Source organism: Pieris napi, chromosome 23 (assembly GCF_905475465.1).
Source record: "Pieris napi chromosome 23, ilPieNapi1.2, whole genome shotgun sequence".
NCBI classification, from domain to species: domain Eukaryota; kingdom Metazoa; phylum Arthropoda; class Insecta; order Lepidoptera; family Pieridae; genus Pieris; species Pieris napi.
In genome coordinates, this window is record NC_062256.1 from 5,015,585 (window position 1) to 5,034,755 (window position 19,171).

General features: G+C 36.2%; 1 protein-coding gene across 1 annotated transcript in view; it reads right to left on the reverse strand.

Moving 5' to 3' along the window:
* The window catches only part of LOC125061450 (zinc finger protein 43-like), a 343,312-nt gene that overhangs the window by 10,203 nt on the left and 313,938 nt on the right, over nt 1-19,171 (reverse strand). The window lies entirely within an intron of this gene.

Consider the following 19,171-nt stretch of genomic DNA (forward strand, 5'->3'; position numbering starts at 1 on the left):
CTACACTGAGAACAGACAGATTACAGAATCTGCGATCACTTTACAGCAGGGCTGCCAGATGAAAAAAACGCATGATCGTACTACAACAAACGTAACTACAAAAAAATAGGGTAGCATAGCAAAATTTCCATATGTTGGTATGTAGCTACTAAAATGGGTAGGCTAAGTTAAATATAATATTAAGGCGAAACGAAGTTCGCGGGGGCAGCTTGTACATTATAATAATGCGATACTTAAACAAAAAAGGGTGCGTGTACGTACTTATGTACGCGCGTAAGAAGTTACACTTCTTTGGCTTTTTTAAATTTTTAATAATTTATAATAAATATTTAACGTAAATAATTTTATAATATTTAATATATTATTCAAATATTTATTAATATAATATATTAATAATAATTATTATTATTTATTACCTATTTTATAATATTATTCATTGAATTTAATAACTAGGTATGTTTCATAACCTTTTCACCAAGTAACAATAGGTCTTTGTGAAAAAGCATGGCTAAATTTCTTTGAAAAAAATACTTAAAACTCCTTTATTTGTTTAAAAGGTACTACAAAGGTCATTATGGTCATTCAAAATTCTTGGCATAGCTGCTAACTTCACGCATATTCTATTTCTTTTTACTTGTAGATTGTGTTATTCCCATCTCGCTCGCGCACGCTCGGCGCCCGGCTGGTTTAAAAACAATTCGTTTATGGGCCAACTTCATTCTGATAATTTTGTGTCACGGTTAGGGCATCGAAACTCGGTTCAATTTTGAAAACCCGGGTTTTCGGGTCTAAGAGTAATCAAAACCGGGTAGACCGGTTTTTTCGAGCATTTCGGTCTTTTTATGGATTTTTAAAAAAAATGCACTAATCTGCGTTTATATATCGATTTCCTACAATTAATACAAAATATAAAGGATGAGGAAGAATTTAAATAAATGAAACAGTACTTTATAAATAACAAAAACAGTTTTAATTTTTAAAAAAGTGATAAAGATTTATTTTTTCTTCAGAATATCTTAAAACTTAGTGAGTAATCTAGTATTTTTTAAACCACAGACTTGCAGAGATTAGTTTAAACATTAAATGAATTATTTTGGTAACATTCACTTATTGTATTTAAAAGTTATTAAAAATAAATTCTTCATAAGACATTTTTGTAGTATCACAATTAATTTTAATATTAATAAAGCTCTTCTTCGCATTAACAATTACGTAACGAATAGTTCCAGTCCTGTATTCTACTATAATTTAAATTGCAGTCGTTTGCTTAATAATTAGGTCTTTATATAATTAACTAAAATACTAAGTAAAAAGTAGTTATGAATTTGACACATTATTTAAACAACAAAGCTAAGACATAACCTCTGACAATCTGACCACTTTATAAAAAAAGAGAAGAACGCTCTCGCTCTCGCGTACCGCCATTCTCGAAGAGTGCTATTTCTACCCTCACAGTAGTAAGCTAATCGTCTGATGGACAAGCTGATCCAGTTTCAGGAGCATTATTATCAGTAGCAACAGCTTGACTTAACTGTGTGTTCAGTTCCTCTTCATTTGTCGAAGTAGACAGTAGAATGTCAATTTCTCGCAGGTCTTGGTCTGGCGCTGGCATATTTTCAAGAGGTATATTTAGTTTTTTGGTTGTGCGTCTAATCAGATTAACAATTTTGTTTAGCATTTCATTACCTGTAGGCCGATAAAAACAGTTTTATCTTCATTTTGAATGTTCTCAAAATATTTACCCGGATTTGTCAAGTACTGTAGTGTTGCTTGAGTTAGTATTTTTTTGGTGTATCGTTTGTTCGATGCAGTTGCCATTTTGTTACTTAGTGGTGTCTTCATTTCATCCATTTTCTTCAATGCAAATTTTAGGGAAACATCAGCTGTAAGTAATGTTTAATCGCGTCGACATAGCACCTCGACGACAGTTTTAATAACATCCAATATTTTTTGATTCTCATCTTTATTTCTCCAGTCATCATCAGTAAATACAATAGCTGTTTTTAAATCAATTAAAGCTTTTAACTAAAAAAAATTATCACCTGCAACACCCCGCACAACGCGCGACGAGCTTCGCTACACCCTCCCCTCTCCACTGATCCACATTTCATTCTATGAATCACGTCTTGAGATGGACGGGCGGAACGCGAATTTAACTTGCAAGGCTTGTTTTATTGGTAGGAACGTAGCAACCAAGCTACTTTTTACGTTTTAAATAATAATTTATCAAAGCGTCCTTTTATTCCATTTACTTATTATTGCATTCGAAGTGGCTTAAACATAATAAATAAGAATAACAAAAGTATTAAAAAAAACCCGAAAAACCCGAGTTTTAAAAATTAAACCCGGGTTTTTTGAAAGCCTCAGAACCGGGAAAACCCGGGTTTTTTCGGTCCGGGTAAACCCGGGCTCGATGCCCTAGTCACGGTGCGCGCGCATCGTAAAATGTCACTCTCATCAATTTTTCATAACGCGCCTAAAGAAGTATAATGGCTGATTTACACAGGGTCAGTAGACAAGTCAGTCGCAGCGCCAATGTCGGCGCCGCGACTGACTTTAACTGTTTACATGAAGTAAGTATAGGTCTACCAGGATCTGATGGCAAAAAGGGAAAAAAGAAATTGACGCTAGCAATACTGGGGAAATTGGAGTAAAACGTTTTGATACTTTTTTCCTTATAGCGGCTGATTCTGTGTGTGATACATGCAAAATATATAAAAATTTATCCAATGATAATTTTTGAAAATGTGGCGAATGTGGGGTTAGAAATTTAGATGAAAACTCAAATTACTCTGTTCATGAGTTTATTAATTAATTAAGAACTTGAAAATGGTTCCAAATACTGCACATCCATAAAAAAAGTCTTCAACGCAGTATTTATAATAAACCTTTCCTCCTGCATCTCAATTAACCGATCTTGTTCTATGAATTGATTTTCAATTTTTATTACATGTTCACAAGATTTTCGCTATTCATCGATCCCTATTTGAGAGAAAGAAACAGTGTAAAACTCATTTATCTTTTTTCTGATCAATTCTAAATCAAAACTATCCAAGTTTATTTGTAGTATAAGAAACCCCTGAAATACACCAAAGTTTAGTATAAGTACATAATATTATAATACACACGAAAAATCCCATAAACCAAAGTATCAAGACGTGTCATTCCTACTAACCAGTCAACGCTTGCACATGGCTCAATATCGATGATTGTGTATGTTCTGCATCTTGTTGATCAAGTATTCTTTGATAAACATTGAAAACAATGTCTTGCTTGCGATCGAAGAGGTTTCTTCGACATTTTCATCACTTTTTAAAGGAAATTTGAAGCCAAACCAAAAACAATTCCTCGAAATTTCAGTTGACAGATGAAATTTTTCTTTTATTGCCATATGAAAATCGCTAATTTTTAAAAAAAATTTTTGCCATCAGATTCTGGTAGACCTATAGTAGTGGTGCGTTTCTCACGATGAGCACACGTGTGTGAAGTCAGTGGGAAAAATGAATTCGCGAAAACAACTGAATCGACGATTTAATTATTTGTTGAAAAATTTATCAATTTAGCTGTTGAATGAGTTAATAGAAATGGTAGAAAATTAGATAAACGACAATGGGTAAGAAAATGGATTGACGATAGAAACGACACTGGTGGCTCTGCTTTGTTGCTGAAGCAATTGCGATTTGAAGATCCTGCGGAGTACAAACTGGCCATATAATTGCACCAATTTTAAGGTTTCGTCTTCTCTAAGCTTCATTTTTGTCGCCAGCGAAAAAAATGTGGTCACTCTACAACGCAGCGGCAGTGACTAACCACGCACTGACTTGTCTGTTTACACGGGGTTTATTTGACTGGCGCGGGGGTGCGCGGGTGGCGGGGGCGCCAACTGACTTTAAAATATTCGTGTCCGAATATTTAAGTCAGCGCTGACTTCAAGCCACTGTCAGTACAGTATCACTATATACTTCAAATCAATTTACACAGGGTTTTTTTCGGGTCAGCACTGACTTGCCTCGAATTTGTAGTCAGTTACTGACCCTGTGTAAATCAGCTCTAACTTCAAAAATCGTATTCCAAGGAAATATTGAGATGAAAAGATCGTAGAACATAAAAGTGGCAAGTTTTTATTTAAAATGACTGGCTGCCTTTGCCTTGAAGAGTATAACTTTAAAACTCCATATTCTGAAACCATTTCGACCTCACAAACAGTGCTCCTGGCTTTAAATTGGTACATCTGGCAGCCCTACTTTACAGCAAAGATCTACCACATACCGTACAATTATAATTAGGTAGCAAAATACACCGTAATACCCATTAATCGTGGTTGTATTATTCGATGAAAACACAACCGATCATTTTGTTAATAGCGAAAAACTTTTTAATACTGTTAGATACATTTCAAAAGTATGAGATCCCTTCGGAAAACATAATAGGTTTCGGCTGTGATGGATACAATACAATGATGGGGGTTTTGTTTTTCGTGGGGAAATGCGTTACGCATACCCTCCCACGGCACGGTTGCCTGATTTTGAAGAGTAAGTATACCCCCTACACACCACGGTGACACCAGCAATCGCTCACGGTCATCTACGGCCACGAATGATTTAGAATGGACCTTGGCACAGCAAGGGCCATTCTCTTAACATACTACAAAAATAAAAAAAAGGGTGCGTGTACTTATGTACGCGCGTAAGAAGTTATACTTCTTTGGCATTATTAAAAATAGTTTTTGATTGCATGCAAATAATTAATTACAATTAAATAATCAAAGACTGGAAAAGGAGTCATTAAAGTCAATAAAGTTCAGTTTACATTTGAAAAATTAATTAAATAAATATTTATTATTATTCTCTTACATTAAACAAACAAAACACTATTTATCTTTAAAACATTTTTATTTCATTATAATATTTATTTTTAAGTGACTCTAATGTCTTCATCAGAATTTCGGTTTGTAATTTTAAATTAATCATTACTTGGTTGTGCATCTACGAGGCTTCTCCAAAACTACTTGCTTTCTGCAACAAATAAGAGAATATTAATTTAAGCTCTGTCCATGCAAAACTTAAAATTTTTTATAATTCATATTATAAATTTTTTAACACATTTATATTAATATAATTATATAAATGTGTTAATAATATAATTTGTAGCACATGCTACAGACCTGGATAGCAACTTTCTTTTATTCTATTTAGAGATAGAGATAATTTAAATATAATACCGGTGTCTTCCTTGTAGGTTTCTTTGGAGTTGTTTGGGGATTCTTGTTGTTCAGTTCGACATGATTTTCTTTAACCTTTCTTTAATCCTACAAAATAATGAAATTGTTAAGTTATGTTGTCACTGTTGTGCACACCTTTGTTTGGCTTTTTTAGTATTCAAGTTATGTCAAAACTGATTTATTACCTTGTCATTGTTGGCTTTATTTGGTTTTGGGATATCAATTGTTTCCAAAATGATTTTATTTGTAATAACCTGAAATATATAAATAACATCTATTAATTTAAGTATCATGGTGAGTGGTTCGCACTCAGGTATTAAGGTGTATTATACCCACTGTCCATTATAAGTGGGAATGGGCTCACTTCTGGCAGGACAGATTTTCGGTACTACAAGTGCAACATGGATGTTTTGAGGTATTACAATATCTCTAACTACCCTGTAGGGGAATAAAGTAATGTTGTAAGCATATGCCTATGCTTGAAAGGTTGAACCTTGAACATCACCATACATCATATTTATAATTAACATTCCTACCTCGACACCATCACAATCAAATTCATTGAAATCTACTTCAAACCATTGTGTCTCGAGAAGGTGATGGTGGCTTTGTTCCACCTCCAGTTTTTGATGTTTCACGGCGATAAGATGACAACTCTTTTTTTGTATTCAATTTAGTGCACTTCCACTGATTCATCAATTGTTTTTTGTCTCTTGTCCTTATATTTGCTAGATTAAATCTGATGTTTTGATTAAATAATGTGGTCATTTTTTTGAGATGCAGGTACTTATTAAAATGTTTACTTCTCTGTTATATCGCTCCAAGCCTTCATTTTCTCCTTATTAGTATTCGTGCTTAAATCTTTGTTCTCAATTATTGATATATAGGGTCGTAGAATATTTCTAAAAAGTTGCTGTAACAAACGCAATAAACAAAAGCAATGAATAATGGTTCATGTTTCAGTTTTAATCAACAATAATACTCGATAATACATACGGATAGTTAACCTCAATTGTATTGAAGCACTCAGGAAGGTTAGCACAGTTTTTTCACAAATATTTTATATTATTTCACAAATATTTTGTATAATGAAAATAACTAGGTATAGTCCTTTTCATGAAAGAAGTCCCCCAGACGCGGCGCTGCAATCGCATGACGTAATGTTGCCATGTATGAGTAAAAAATTTACCTATTTTATTTACATTTAGCAGATGTAATTTATCAAATAATACTATTTTCTGCATACTTCGATGAAACAATATTTCTATATAAAAAGTATATTTTTATTTACTTATATTAGCGGTGTTCTACCTACTTACAGGGAACAGATGAGAAAATAGGGTAAAGAAAAGCATTACAATTTTTTATTCAGAGTTTCATTGAATAATTGTGATCAGGGGCCATAGGAACATCACTGTCTGAAGAGTGGATGGGAACAGAATATGATTCTGTTTCAGTATCACCAGCCGTAGATATAAATGTTCTTTTATATTGATACTATTTCGGATGCGGGCGACTCTTCCCCGGGTTGACAATTTTCTTCGAAGTACTCGCCGCTGTTATACCTTCTTTTGTAATTTTTGTTACAGTTCTCTCTGACACACCTGCAATTAATTAAGTTTATAATGCTTATGTACTATGTAATATATGTTTTTATTTCAGTTCCATTCGTTATGTATTTGTTCAAATTTGTCGCAAAATGAATTTATATCATAAAAGTCCCATAAATACAGCAAAAAATTATTATGTGGCAACTCTAAAAAATACCTGTTATGGCGGCTACTCTCGTCTAAACATTGTTTAGTGGTATTAAAACACCTTGATTCTTTTGTACCGCTTCACAGAACTCTATCACCTTCAATATCATTTCTCGAGCCGAATTTTATACAACTTTTGGCATTATCAACAATCTTTAAAATGCACTAAGCTAGTTAAAAACTCACAAAAATCTACCACAACAAACGAACTTGATAACATCGACGAACGACAACATGGCCGACCTGTCAAATTTAGTTCCAAAAATCTCCGCGGGACTTCTTTCATGAAAAGGACTCTATATAATTATTAATTTTAAACAATATTTTTTTTTTTTTTTTAATGGCTTTTATATGTGCCAACTGGGCACAAGGTACTTCGCCAGTGTCGTGTAGATGGAGAAGGCACGATGGAGATTGATCGGTGAAAATAATAATTAAGTTAATTTTGAATATGCACCTAAACAAAAACAAAATAGTTGCAATTCGATTGTTAGTTTTAAGACTGCACAGACAACACAAATATGAGTGAGTAATAATACCATTATTAAATACTGTTTCCTCTTTATAATAATTTTTATATATATATTACACTTTAATTTTATTGCTTTCTATATATTTACATAAAAATCTACAATATGGACTAAACACAAACATTTAACACTTAAAGGACGGGGGACTTTACGGGGAAGAACGTCATAGAGAGGATAGGTTAGTTTGGGACAATTAAATAGAATGTGAGATACAGTGCCTTCATCCAAGCCACACTCACAGATAGAGTGATCCCTTATCCGGAGCTTGGCTAGATGAACAGGGGTGCAAGCATGACCAAGACGAAGACGTGAGATTGTGGATGTAATCCAGCGATTTGCATTCCGATAATGACAAAACCAGGGTTGTCTTGGTATGTTTGGTTGGATGGAAGCATAAAACTTACCCTTAACCGATTTGGAGTCATTCCAAAATGTCTTCCAGGTTCTGTCCAGATATGTCTTTGCAAGAGTACAAAGATCCTGTGCTGAATTTTCAAAATGATCTAGAGAACCTGACTCAACAGCTGATTTGGCACATGAATCAGCAGTCTCGTTTCCAGGGATACCTGAGTGGCTAGGAATCCAAACTAGTATGATAGACAATCCTTTTTGATTACAAGAGAGCAGAGTCTCCCTGATTTTTAGAATAATGGGAAAACGTGATTTGCTGCGAAATGGGTTTTCTTTAATGGACATTAAACAACTAAAAGAGTCTGTCAAAATAGCTGTCTGTTGTATGTTATGGGAGTGTGCAAACAGGATTGCCTCCAATAGAGCAGTAGCCTCTCCTGTGAACACTGAAGATTCGGGAGGACATTTAAATTTCAGGATAATTCTATACCGAGGAACCCAACAGGCAGCACCAACACAGCCGTCTGGAGACAGCTTTGATGCGTCAGTGTAAATAAGAAGATGATTTGGCCAATTTTGATTAATATAGCTTTGTAATTTGATGTTGGTATCTGGGGCTCCTTTGATCAGACCAAGGTCTGTGATGATGGGAGGTTTGTATACCAGGGCTTTATAAGAAGTAGAATACAGGGGATTTATTGGAAAAGATATCAGGGGGTTAGGGAGGCTGGTGAACTTTAGATAACTATCTAGCAGATAGGAAGAGGAGTTGCGGGTACAAGGAGAATGTGATAGTTGGGATAATCGATGCCAAAGAGGGTGGGATGATAGCTGTAACATCTTGCTAACAAAGCGGTCACATAAATACTGCCGGCGGATGTGTAGAGGAGGATCAACACACTCAACCTGCAAAGCATTAGTGGGGGAGGATTTCATTGCACCTAGAATGATTCTAAGGCACCTATATTGAATTTTGTTTAGTTTCTCAGCAGCTGATTTGTTAAAGGGATCCAGAACAAACATACAGTAATCCATATGACTACGTACTAAGGCATTATACAATAACTTTAAAGAATAGGGGTGAGCGCCCCACCAAACTCCCGCTACTGCTCTTAGTACGTTAATACCTTTTTCGCATTTTTTGATAATGTGTTCAGAATGGGCAATTCCGTTCAGCCGGTTGTCTAAATAAATACCTAAAAATTTTGCTTTATCTGTCAGGTTGATTGCTTGATTTTCAAATGAAATGAGTAGAGTGGGAATGTATCTCTTCCTTGTAAACACCACTGCCTGAGATTTGCCCACTGACAGGGACAAGCCGTGGTCAGACAACCACTGGCCTAGATAATACAAAGCAGAATTGATACGACAGGATACTTCCCCTATACTGCTTGAGCTGTGATAGAGGACAATATCATCAGCATATTGTAAAATATTGCAAAAACTGGTAACAGACAGTTCGAGGTCATGGGTATAAATGCTATAGAGCAAAGGGCTGAGAACTGAGCCTTGAGGGAGACCTTTCCAGACTAGTCTGGGGGGAAGAGAGGTATTCTGATGCTTTATCAAAATAGATCTGGTAAATAGCAGATTACATATGAGATGTACCATCCTCGAAGAAACACTCAGCTTAAGCAGTTTCTGCCTGAGCGCTGGAAGTAGGACACTGTCATATGCAGAAGCAATATCAAGAAACACACCCACAAGGTACTCTCCTTTTGTAAAGGCTAGGCGAATGTCTGTTGTCAGTATACTGAGGCTGTCTGTGGTACTCATACCCTTCCGGAACCCAAATTGGGATGAGGGGAGAATATTTCTACTTTCCATTAACCATTCCAGTCGGTTTTTAAGAAGGTGTTCCGTTACTTTAGCTAAAGTAGATGACAAAGCTATGGGACGATAAGAATTTGAATCTGAAGGGTTTTTTCCAGGTTTGAGAATGGGAATGACTATTTGAGATGTCCAAGATGTCGGTATAATACCAGTTTCAAAAATTTTGTTGATTATTTTTAGATAGTAAAGTTTAGCTTTGTCATTTAGTCTAGTCAGGAAGGAATATGGAACGCCATCTTCCCCTGGAGTTGAATCTTTGAGACAATTAAGAGCGATTTGAAGCTCAGAGAAAGAAAAGGGAGCATCCATTTCATTGTTAGCCGGAGCTGGCGTAGAACTTAGAAATGAGTCCACATAGGGAGCGAAAGGTGGAGCCAGTTTATCCGCAAAGTTGTTTAGCCAGTCAGAAGGGTTATTTGAAGAAGGATTAACATGGTTCAGGGAACGACGGAATCTCCTCACATTAGACCACACAATAGAGGATGGAGAACGAGGGCTAAGGGATTCGCAAAATTGTATCCAACTACATCTTTTCTTCCTGGACACCAACCTTTTAATTTTAGCATCAAGCTTCTGGTAATTAATAAAGTTCTCCTGTGACATACTGGCTGAGTAGGATTTCTCTGCAGCCATTCTCTTACCAAACAAATCGCTGCATTCATCATCCCACCAGGGAGAGGAAAGCAGCTGATTTTTAGGAGAGTGCTTTTTGGGGATCTGGGAATCGGCCGAAGATATGAGAGAATTTAAAAAAAGATCATAGCACGACAAGACATTTTCTTCGCATTCCAAATCAGGCAGAGTGTCTACCATGCAATCAACGGATTGGGCATAATCTTTCCAGTTTGCTTTTTTGAGTTTATATTTTAAAAGGGGGTTGTGGTAAGAGGGGGGTAAGGATTTGTTATTTAATGAAATAATTACAGGAAAATGATCACTGCCATAGGTGAACTCAAGGGCGTTCCAAGTTAGTTGCGAGGCTAGGTTAGGGGAACAGAGGGTGAGATCCACTGCAGATTTGAGATTCTGATTAGGGTATACCCTGCGAGTTGGAGAGCCATCATTGAGGATGCAGAGATTGACATCGTCGAGTAAGTCAATCAGCAGTGGAGCAAACCTATCACTAGCATGGCACCCCCACATAGTGTGATGGGTGTTAAAGTCACCCATGGCTATGATAGGGCTGGGAAGGGATGATAAAATTGATTGTATCTCAGGAAGAAGAGAAGGAGAAGGGTGAGGAATATACAAAGATACAAAAGAAATGTCTAAGGTACGAACAGCAACAGCATTAATCTGATCGCTGTGGGTAGGGAGAGGAATTTGGGAGAATGGGAGGGAATGCCGTACAAAGACAGCACTGCCCGCATACCCATCATTCCTGTCATCCCGCAGACAGGAAAAGCCAGGCACCCGAAATCGGGAACCAGGTCTCAGCCATGTCTCCGAGATGGCAACAATCGTGGGTTTATGGAGGTTTATGAGGGAAATTAATTCATGTTTTTTTGAACGTAAGCTTTTACTATTCCATTGAATTAGGGTTATTGGGTCCGTTTTGTAGTAATTTAAAAAGTTGGGATAGGTTTTTGGCAACGTTGGGCGGTAGGGGGATTTCGCTACATGGAGCGACAATACTTAGAAGAAATTCAGAAATAAATTCTAACATTTTTCCCTGAGAGGGAAGGGTGTCAACATTATTGTTGAGAGCACAACCATTTGGGAGGGATGAGGAGCACTCACCAACAATAGTCTGATGAGCTGTTCTATCGTACCCCTTTGCTAGAGGAGCTTGGGGACGAGGGGAGCGATAAATTGTTTGGCGATAGGAGGCATTGGTAGGAGTTTGGGCTTTTTGAGTAGATTTTAGAGAATAGGCAGGAGGGGTAAACATTTCTTTTGTCATCTCAGCATATGAACGTCGGACAGGAGGAAACTTAATTGCTGCTTCAACGTATGAGATGTTGTCCTGGGACATCACCATTTTTATGGATTGCTGTCGAGTAAATTCTGGACAGCCCTTGTCAGAAGCAAAATGTTTGCCTGAGCAATGTAAACATGTGGATTTTTCTAAAGTGACTTCACACGTATCACCTGTATGGGGCTGAGCACACCTGTAACATCTTGGCTTAGATCGGCAAATCGATTTGACATGTCCAAAACGGCAGCAGTTCAGGCACTGTATGGTTGGGAGTTGGTAGGTTTCGACAGGGAGGGAAGTGTGGTAGGAGTAAACCTTGGCAGGGAGCATTTGCCCCCTGAAGGTAAGGACGACAGATTGGGTAGGCACCCAGGTGGTGACACCTTCAGTGACTGTTTTTCGGTTCAGTCGCCTTGATTTTAATACTTCACCACATCCAGGAGGAAGCTCTAATGAAATCACGAGTTCGTCCATTGACCAGTCCACCGGTACACCTCTGACCAACCCCATTCTGGTAATGTTGTAAGTGGGGATAATAGCTTTAAACTTGCACATACTAAGAACCGGGTTGACCAGAAAGTTGTTGGCAGCTTCAGCAGAAGAGAACTCAACGGTGATTTTATTACGGCCTATATTTTTTACACCATCGTGTATGATAGAATTAATTTTGTGCTTATGCATAAACTGGCCGAATGTTATAGCACGTAAAGAGGCTCCGGAAGATGGGTCTTCTACTTCACGGGAGACTTGGACAATGAACGGACCTTTATCTTCATTAGAGTAAGACCTAGGTCCATCGGAGAAGGAGGGGTGGACATAAAGGTGTTGTATAGACGGGTTCGCCTGAGCGGGATCCGTAATAGTTTTTTTAAAGGATGGTTCATTTCTCTCCTCTCCTTGTCGTGTGCGAGACGTAGAAGAGGTTCCCGGGTCAGGAGGCTCGGGGTCAGGATCTAGATCCATATTACTAAAACTGCAGCAACTATATTAATTTAAATTTTATACTTTACCAGCACCAATAGGGTTAGTTTTATCTAAATAGCACAATAACAACTATTTCAGCTTAGGAAAATCACAGAAACTCCGAGAAAAACACGGAAATCTCACTAACACGTGCGTCAACCAAAGCTAACGCGAGCCGACCCCCATATTCAAACAATAATTAAAACTCCTATATTTGTTTAAAAGGTAAATGTCATTGTCAGATGTCAATTGTCATGGTCATTCAAAATTCTTGTTAAGCTGCTAAGCTAGAACATGCGTGAAGTTAGCTTCACGCATATTCTATTTCTTTTTACTTGTAGTTTGTCTTATTCCCATCTCGCTCGCGCACGCTATATCACACTGCCAATTTTGTGTCATAGGTGCGCGCGCAATCGTAAAATTTCACTCTCATCAATTTTTCATAACGCGCCTAAAGAAGTACAACTTCAAAAAGAAGGTAATTCTACCGTATTTCAAATATAAATTACAACATAATTTCGGAAAATTTATCGCATTTTTAGAAGCATTCTACCATCTGATAGGTTTCAAAGTTGGCAACACTTATCCCAGACCAAGTAGAGGTTAAATATCCACAGGAACCTTAAATTTTCCCTGTATACATAGGGTCTACTATAAAGAATCTTATGGCCTAAAACCGTAGACGGACTATGGTATAGACCAGGCATTAGCGTACAACGTGTGCGATAGCGAATGATTGACATAAGTCGTATTTACAGTTTTATTATTTACATTTTTTTTTATTTTTTCATTGAAGATTGCTTATTATTGACCAAAATACACATTCGAATGAATAATTCTTGAATAAAGTCGTGACAAAATAAGCTACTTACCGATGAAAGGTTATGTTTGGTTCTTTACGTTCACTATAGCTTTTACAGCCAATTATGTAACAATTCACCATGACTTACGCTATAAATACACCTCTTATAAGGATAAAGTCTTAAATTAATATGGGTTTGACTTGGGTTTCACGGATTTATGACAACATTGTGGCAATGTGGCAAATTGGTGACATTTTGTTTACCTCCAAGTGCCCGGAGGTAAACAAATAAAACCCGATACGCAAATAGAGACGGAAAAACTGATACTCTGTTTCGCTTGCACTTAAGTATTTCACGTTAATGCCTTCTCTCTTTAGTTATTATTGTCATTTTAGAAGCTCATCTAGTTCTATACTCTATCTACGCCTAAAACAAAAATAAAAAATCAACAAGTGTCAGCCGTCAAATCAAAGTACGATATCTGTCAAGTGTCAACCGCTATTGCCATTTGTGATTTTTTTTTTCTTTCCCTTTCTTGGCCTGCGTCAGCCATTGCGATTTGTGATTATCTTCTTGAAATTTGTTTGAAAATAACGTTTAGTGTTCTATATAGAAAAATATAGTATTTTGCCATCTAATCAGTTTGGTTTTCGTAATTCGTAGGAACCGTTCTTCTAGGGAAAGTTTGCCAATTACAGTTTGATATACATAATTCCTTGTCCAAAAATGAAAATTTGGTTGCTGTATTTTTTGATATTGCTGGTGCTTTTAATAGTGTAAATATAGATGTTTTGTGTAATGAGTTGTCGGATAGGTATTTATGGAAAAATTATAAACTGGGTTAAAAAATTTCTCAATAGCAGAGAAGTATTCATTAAATTTCATAAACATCTTCATGGCCCTAGACTGTTGACAAATAGAGTTTGTCAAGGTGGTATCTTATCACCTTTGATGTTCATATTGTATATTCGTTGTTTAAATTTAATTTTAGGGTCTCAGGTTAAAAACCTACAGTTTGCAGATGATTTAGTTGTTTATGCATCGAAAGAATTCGTATAAATATTGCCTTCTGTTGCCTTGATCTTTGTATTAATCTTCTTAAATCTAAAGTTGTTATATTTGGTAAACAGAATCTTAGTATTCCTGCTGTGATGTATAACAATTGCATGTTGTCTATTACACTTGAGGTGAAATTTTTGGGAGTGATTTTTTCATATAATTTGACCTGGAATATTTATATAAAACACCTAATTGATAGGGCTTATAAAGCCTACAATATATTGAAATCCATGAGTGGTACATATTGGGGTGCAGACCCTAAAATTTTGTTATTGTTGTATAAATCTTTAGTTCGTAGTCACTTTGAATATGGTTTTTACTGTTTTGCTGCAGATTCTAAACTTGTAAATAGTTTAAATATTTTGCAAAATAAGTGTTTGCGTGTAATAACTGGGGAATTCAGAAGTATTCCTGTAAATGCATTACAGATTGAATGTAATGTTCCACTACTAGCTATTCGATTCAATTACTTGAAAGAAAGGTTTCTTTTGAAATTATACAGTATATCTAATAATAGTCTCTTAATAAATTTTTTGCACTCCCCTACTTGCATAGGTTTAAAACCTTTCTATGTCGCAAGATCTTCCAAATTTTATAGATTTTATTTAAAATATTAATATTTATCAATCTAAACACATTTTACCTTGCTATGAAGGAACTTTAGATAGTAAATTTCCAGCAATGGACATAATTATAAATAAGAAAAAGGATTTGCCCTCAAAAAAGGAAGTTTATACATTGTTGTCACAGTGGTCAGATCATAAAATGGTGTATACAGATGGTTCCAAGAGTAATTCAGCCGTGTCTTTTACTTTTTATGAGCCCTCTTCAAATATAGCTATTGGTAGGAGAATTTCTAATACTACTAGTATTTTTACAGCTGAAGCTGTTGCTATTTTAAATGCTATGAAATATATTAAAAATTGTTATTCAGAACATAAATATTGGATCATAGTAAGTGATAGTATGAGTGTTTTAAAAAACTTATACTAATTATATAATTTATCAGTTAAAAGAACTATAGGTTGAATTGTCACAGTTAAACATGGTTGTTCGTTTTGTTTTGGTACCATCACATATTGATGTAGTAGGTATGAAAAAGCAGATTCTGTTTCCAAAAAAATTGTTGAAATGGAAAACTTAATACCCTGTTCTGATATTGATGTGTCTGTGCCCCACACAGATGCAGTTAGTCTTTTAAAACGGCGTATGTGTGAAGCATGGGATTAATATTTATATCACTGCATAGAAAAAGAAAACAAGGGTGCTTGGTATAATAGTTTGGTTAATACCATCTCCATCGTCTCGAAATGGTTAGTTCGCCATGCTGTGATCATTGTCAAGTGTTCAATCTCTACATCATCTCTTCTTCGAGTGTTCGTCCTTCAACATTCAGCGCCTTGTGCTGTCGGGTGAACTTTTATAAATTTATGAGAAGCCTGAAAAGGTCCCGCTGAACATACAGGAGCTAGCTGTTATGAATGCCTCAACTTATTTATATTTGTACAGATACATTTTGGAGACTGTAAAGGACATATAATTATTTATCTAAAATGAATCGCAGTTTTGTTGAATTTTTCAGCCATTTTCTTATAATTATGAAAATGATTGTAATTTCCAGAATTCAGTTGCGATCTGAAAAGTGTCAGCTTGCATTGAAAGGATGATACATGAGCGTAGAGCTGGGATATCAGTTGATTTTTGCCTTGAAGCTGTGTGTTCAAGATATTCAAATGATTCGTAATGTCAACTAAAAAAGCCAAATCACACCAATCAGGATTTTTAAGTCCCGGGACATCCCTTTGCTTTTCCGCCAGAAATATTCCAATTTCTTCTATTAAATTTAGAAATCGTTCCAGTGTCAATCCACGACTTAGCCACCTCACTTCTGTATAATACAGTAAATCTCCATATTCGCTTTCGATGTCATCAAGGAATTGTTTGAATTGCCTATGATTGAGTCCTCGTGATTTTATGAAATTTACAGAAACTATCACTTTCATGACATTTTGAAATTCAATTTTCTTAGAACAAAGGGCTTCTTGGTGTATAATTCAGCGTTTATGTTTTTTTCTTGCAGATGCTTTTTCAGCAAAGTAACTAGCCCAGAATTGACACCAATCATCGAAGGAGCACCGTCAGTCGCAACTCCCGATAGTTTTGATAAGTCCAAATCAGTTTTTGAACACTCATCCAAAAGTACATTGAGTATATCAACTCCTCTGGTTTGACCTTTCAACGAACACATTCCTAATAACTCTTCTAAGACTTCAAAATCTTGAGTAACACCTCGTATGAATATGAGAAGTTGAGCTGTGGAACTAATATCAGCGGATTCGTCGAGTGCTGATGGAAAAAATTCTATGATCTTAGTTTTTTCATTTAATTGTTCCGCAATATTAACTGACAAAGACAATTCGTCTTTAGATAGTCATACGATTCAGTTGAATTTTCTAAAGCTTTTTTGTGCTTCTGGACACATTTTCTTAGCGGCAATTTCTATGCATTCTTTTACAAAATTCCCATCATTGAAGGGGCGGGGCGACTTCGCTTTGCTATCGTTCGAGAAATTTCATAACTAACTTCTGTAACTGTTTCTGAAACTTGAATAGGTTTTGTAAACATAGCTTGCTGACCAATAAGCTCCCGTTTTAAAGACAACAATTTTTGCTTTCTTAATTCGCCTGTAAACTTGGTAAAAGTAGAATGCTGCGTTTCATAGTGCCTTTTTACATTATATTCCTTTGCAATCGCCCTGTCGCAATAAAGTACTAAGGTGGAACTAAAAATGAGTCAGCTATATTCTATTTTATATACATATTTAATTGCACTTATCAGTTCTTCAAATGCATCTAAATGGGTTGTAAAAAATTTTCGTCTCCATGAGAACTCGCACAACCAATCAGTAAAGTTATTCTTGTTTTGCTGTTGTCTAAATTGTTGTTTTAGTCCTCTCCACTGGCTCAATACGCTGCGTGTGTGTCCCGTCTGGTGCCACAAATTTGTCAATTGGATCGCTATGATTAACTTTTTTATGAATATAACCATGCTCAGGAAAGCTCAGATATGCTCTCCAACAATCTGTGTGAATGATGGAGCCTTCCTAAACATGTTTTTCCGCAGACCTTTCATTATCGGGACACACCTCAAGCCGCAGATCGTCATTGTCGTCATCTTCTATAATGCCAATCACCCAATGACCTTCAATATGTCTCCCCCGGTTATACTTTCTTCTTCCAAATTTAGTTTCATCTATTTGAACGACTTAATTAGCGCCCCCTGTCTTCCCTTGGGCCCTTTGATTTTCTAATTCATATATTACTATTGTTTCCCGGCAATAACTAAACCAGTCAGCCACAGTTCTGTCTGAAACTACCAGGCCGACATCACCGGCTACCTCCTTCCTAGTTTGGTGGTATGATAGGCCCTCACTAAATGCGTACATGATTTGAAAGATTAAAGTCAGGGACAAGTGTGCATTTTCAAACCAAGTCCCTGCCGCACGAGAGACTGTTTTTGTGCGGCAGTTGCTTTTCCTGTATCTAAATTTCCCAACTTGCCCTGACTCTTTTGTGAAAATCATTGTCTTTCGGTGGTAAGTGCAGATTTTTTGAACTGGTATGAGACCCCTCTCCTCCGCAAACTGAACACACTGGTCGTGTGTACCCAATTTTCAAAAGATTTTTCTCCAGTTCCACATGAATCTGAATAAAAAAAAAGGTATTATAAAGAGATTATAATTGCTGCTTAGTACGCCATGGTAGTCAAAAGTCAGCTGCAAGGGCAACGGGTGACAAACGAAGACTGAACGCTATTAACCCTTAATTGGGCGCGCCTACAAAGTTGCATAAGCGGTCGCGTGGGGTGCTTAGCACCCCAGAATTAGGAAATAAAATAAAATACGAAATACATGCAAAATCACACTTGTATTAATTAGAACATTTTAACTTACATATTAATCAACTTTTAAACATATTTTTAATATAATCAACTTATTTTTTGAATATGAAAAATATTTTTTACAAATCCTAGTTTTAATCGTTGCAATTTTTACAGACTATATTCATATGGTCATTTCACACATGTTTATGGCATTTAAAACATTCAGTCTTTGTTTTCCTGTCCTTACTTCTTGGACATACATGGCACCTTTTGTATGATTGCGATCGACCTGCTTCAGAAATAGATTCTTGGTCCTGAATTTCATGTTGTCTTTTTAGTCGTTTTTGCAGCGGTCTTGGTAGTGTGGGTATGCTGGCTCTTGATATTTGGTGAGGTTTGACTAAATCAACAGCCAGTAGCTTTATAAATAGTCTTCGGGATATATTGGAGTCAATTTTAGATTTGTATATTACATAGGAATTGATACCTGTGATATTGAAAATATGAAAAAATATCACCATCGGCCATCTTTTGGTACGTCTTCCTACATTATAAGTGGCGCACATTTGTATCAACTCCCCCTTTCATTTTATTATAAAAATGAATAATTTCGGGCTTTCTTTTCTCACCCTCAACATTATCATCGTGATGCATTGTCGATAAAAGCAGAACTGCTTTTCTTGGTTTCGGCACATATGTGCACAAAGTCATATCTTTTTGGAAACCAAATATGCTAGAAGTCGTCTCTCGTCTTTTTTTCCGGTAAGAAACACTTTGGTATTTCGGGCTTGTTTTTTCTCAGTGTGCCCACCATGGTAAGCGTATGTTCATCTAAAAGCGATTTGGTCAGTGGG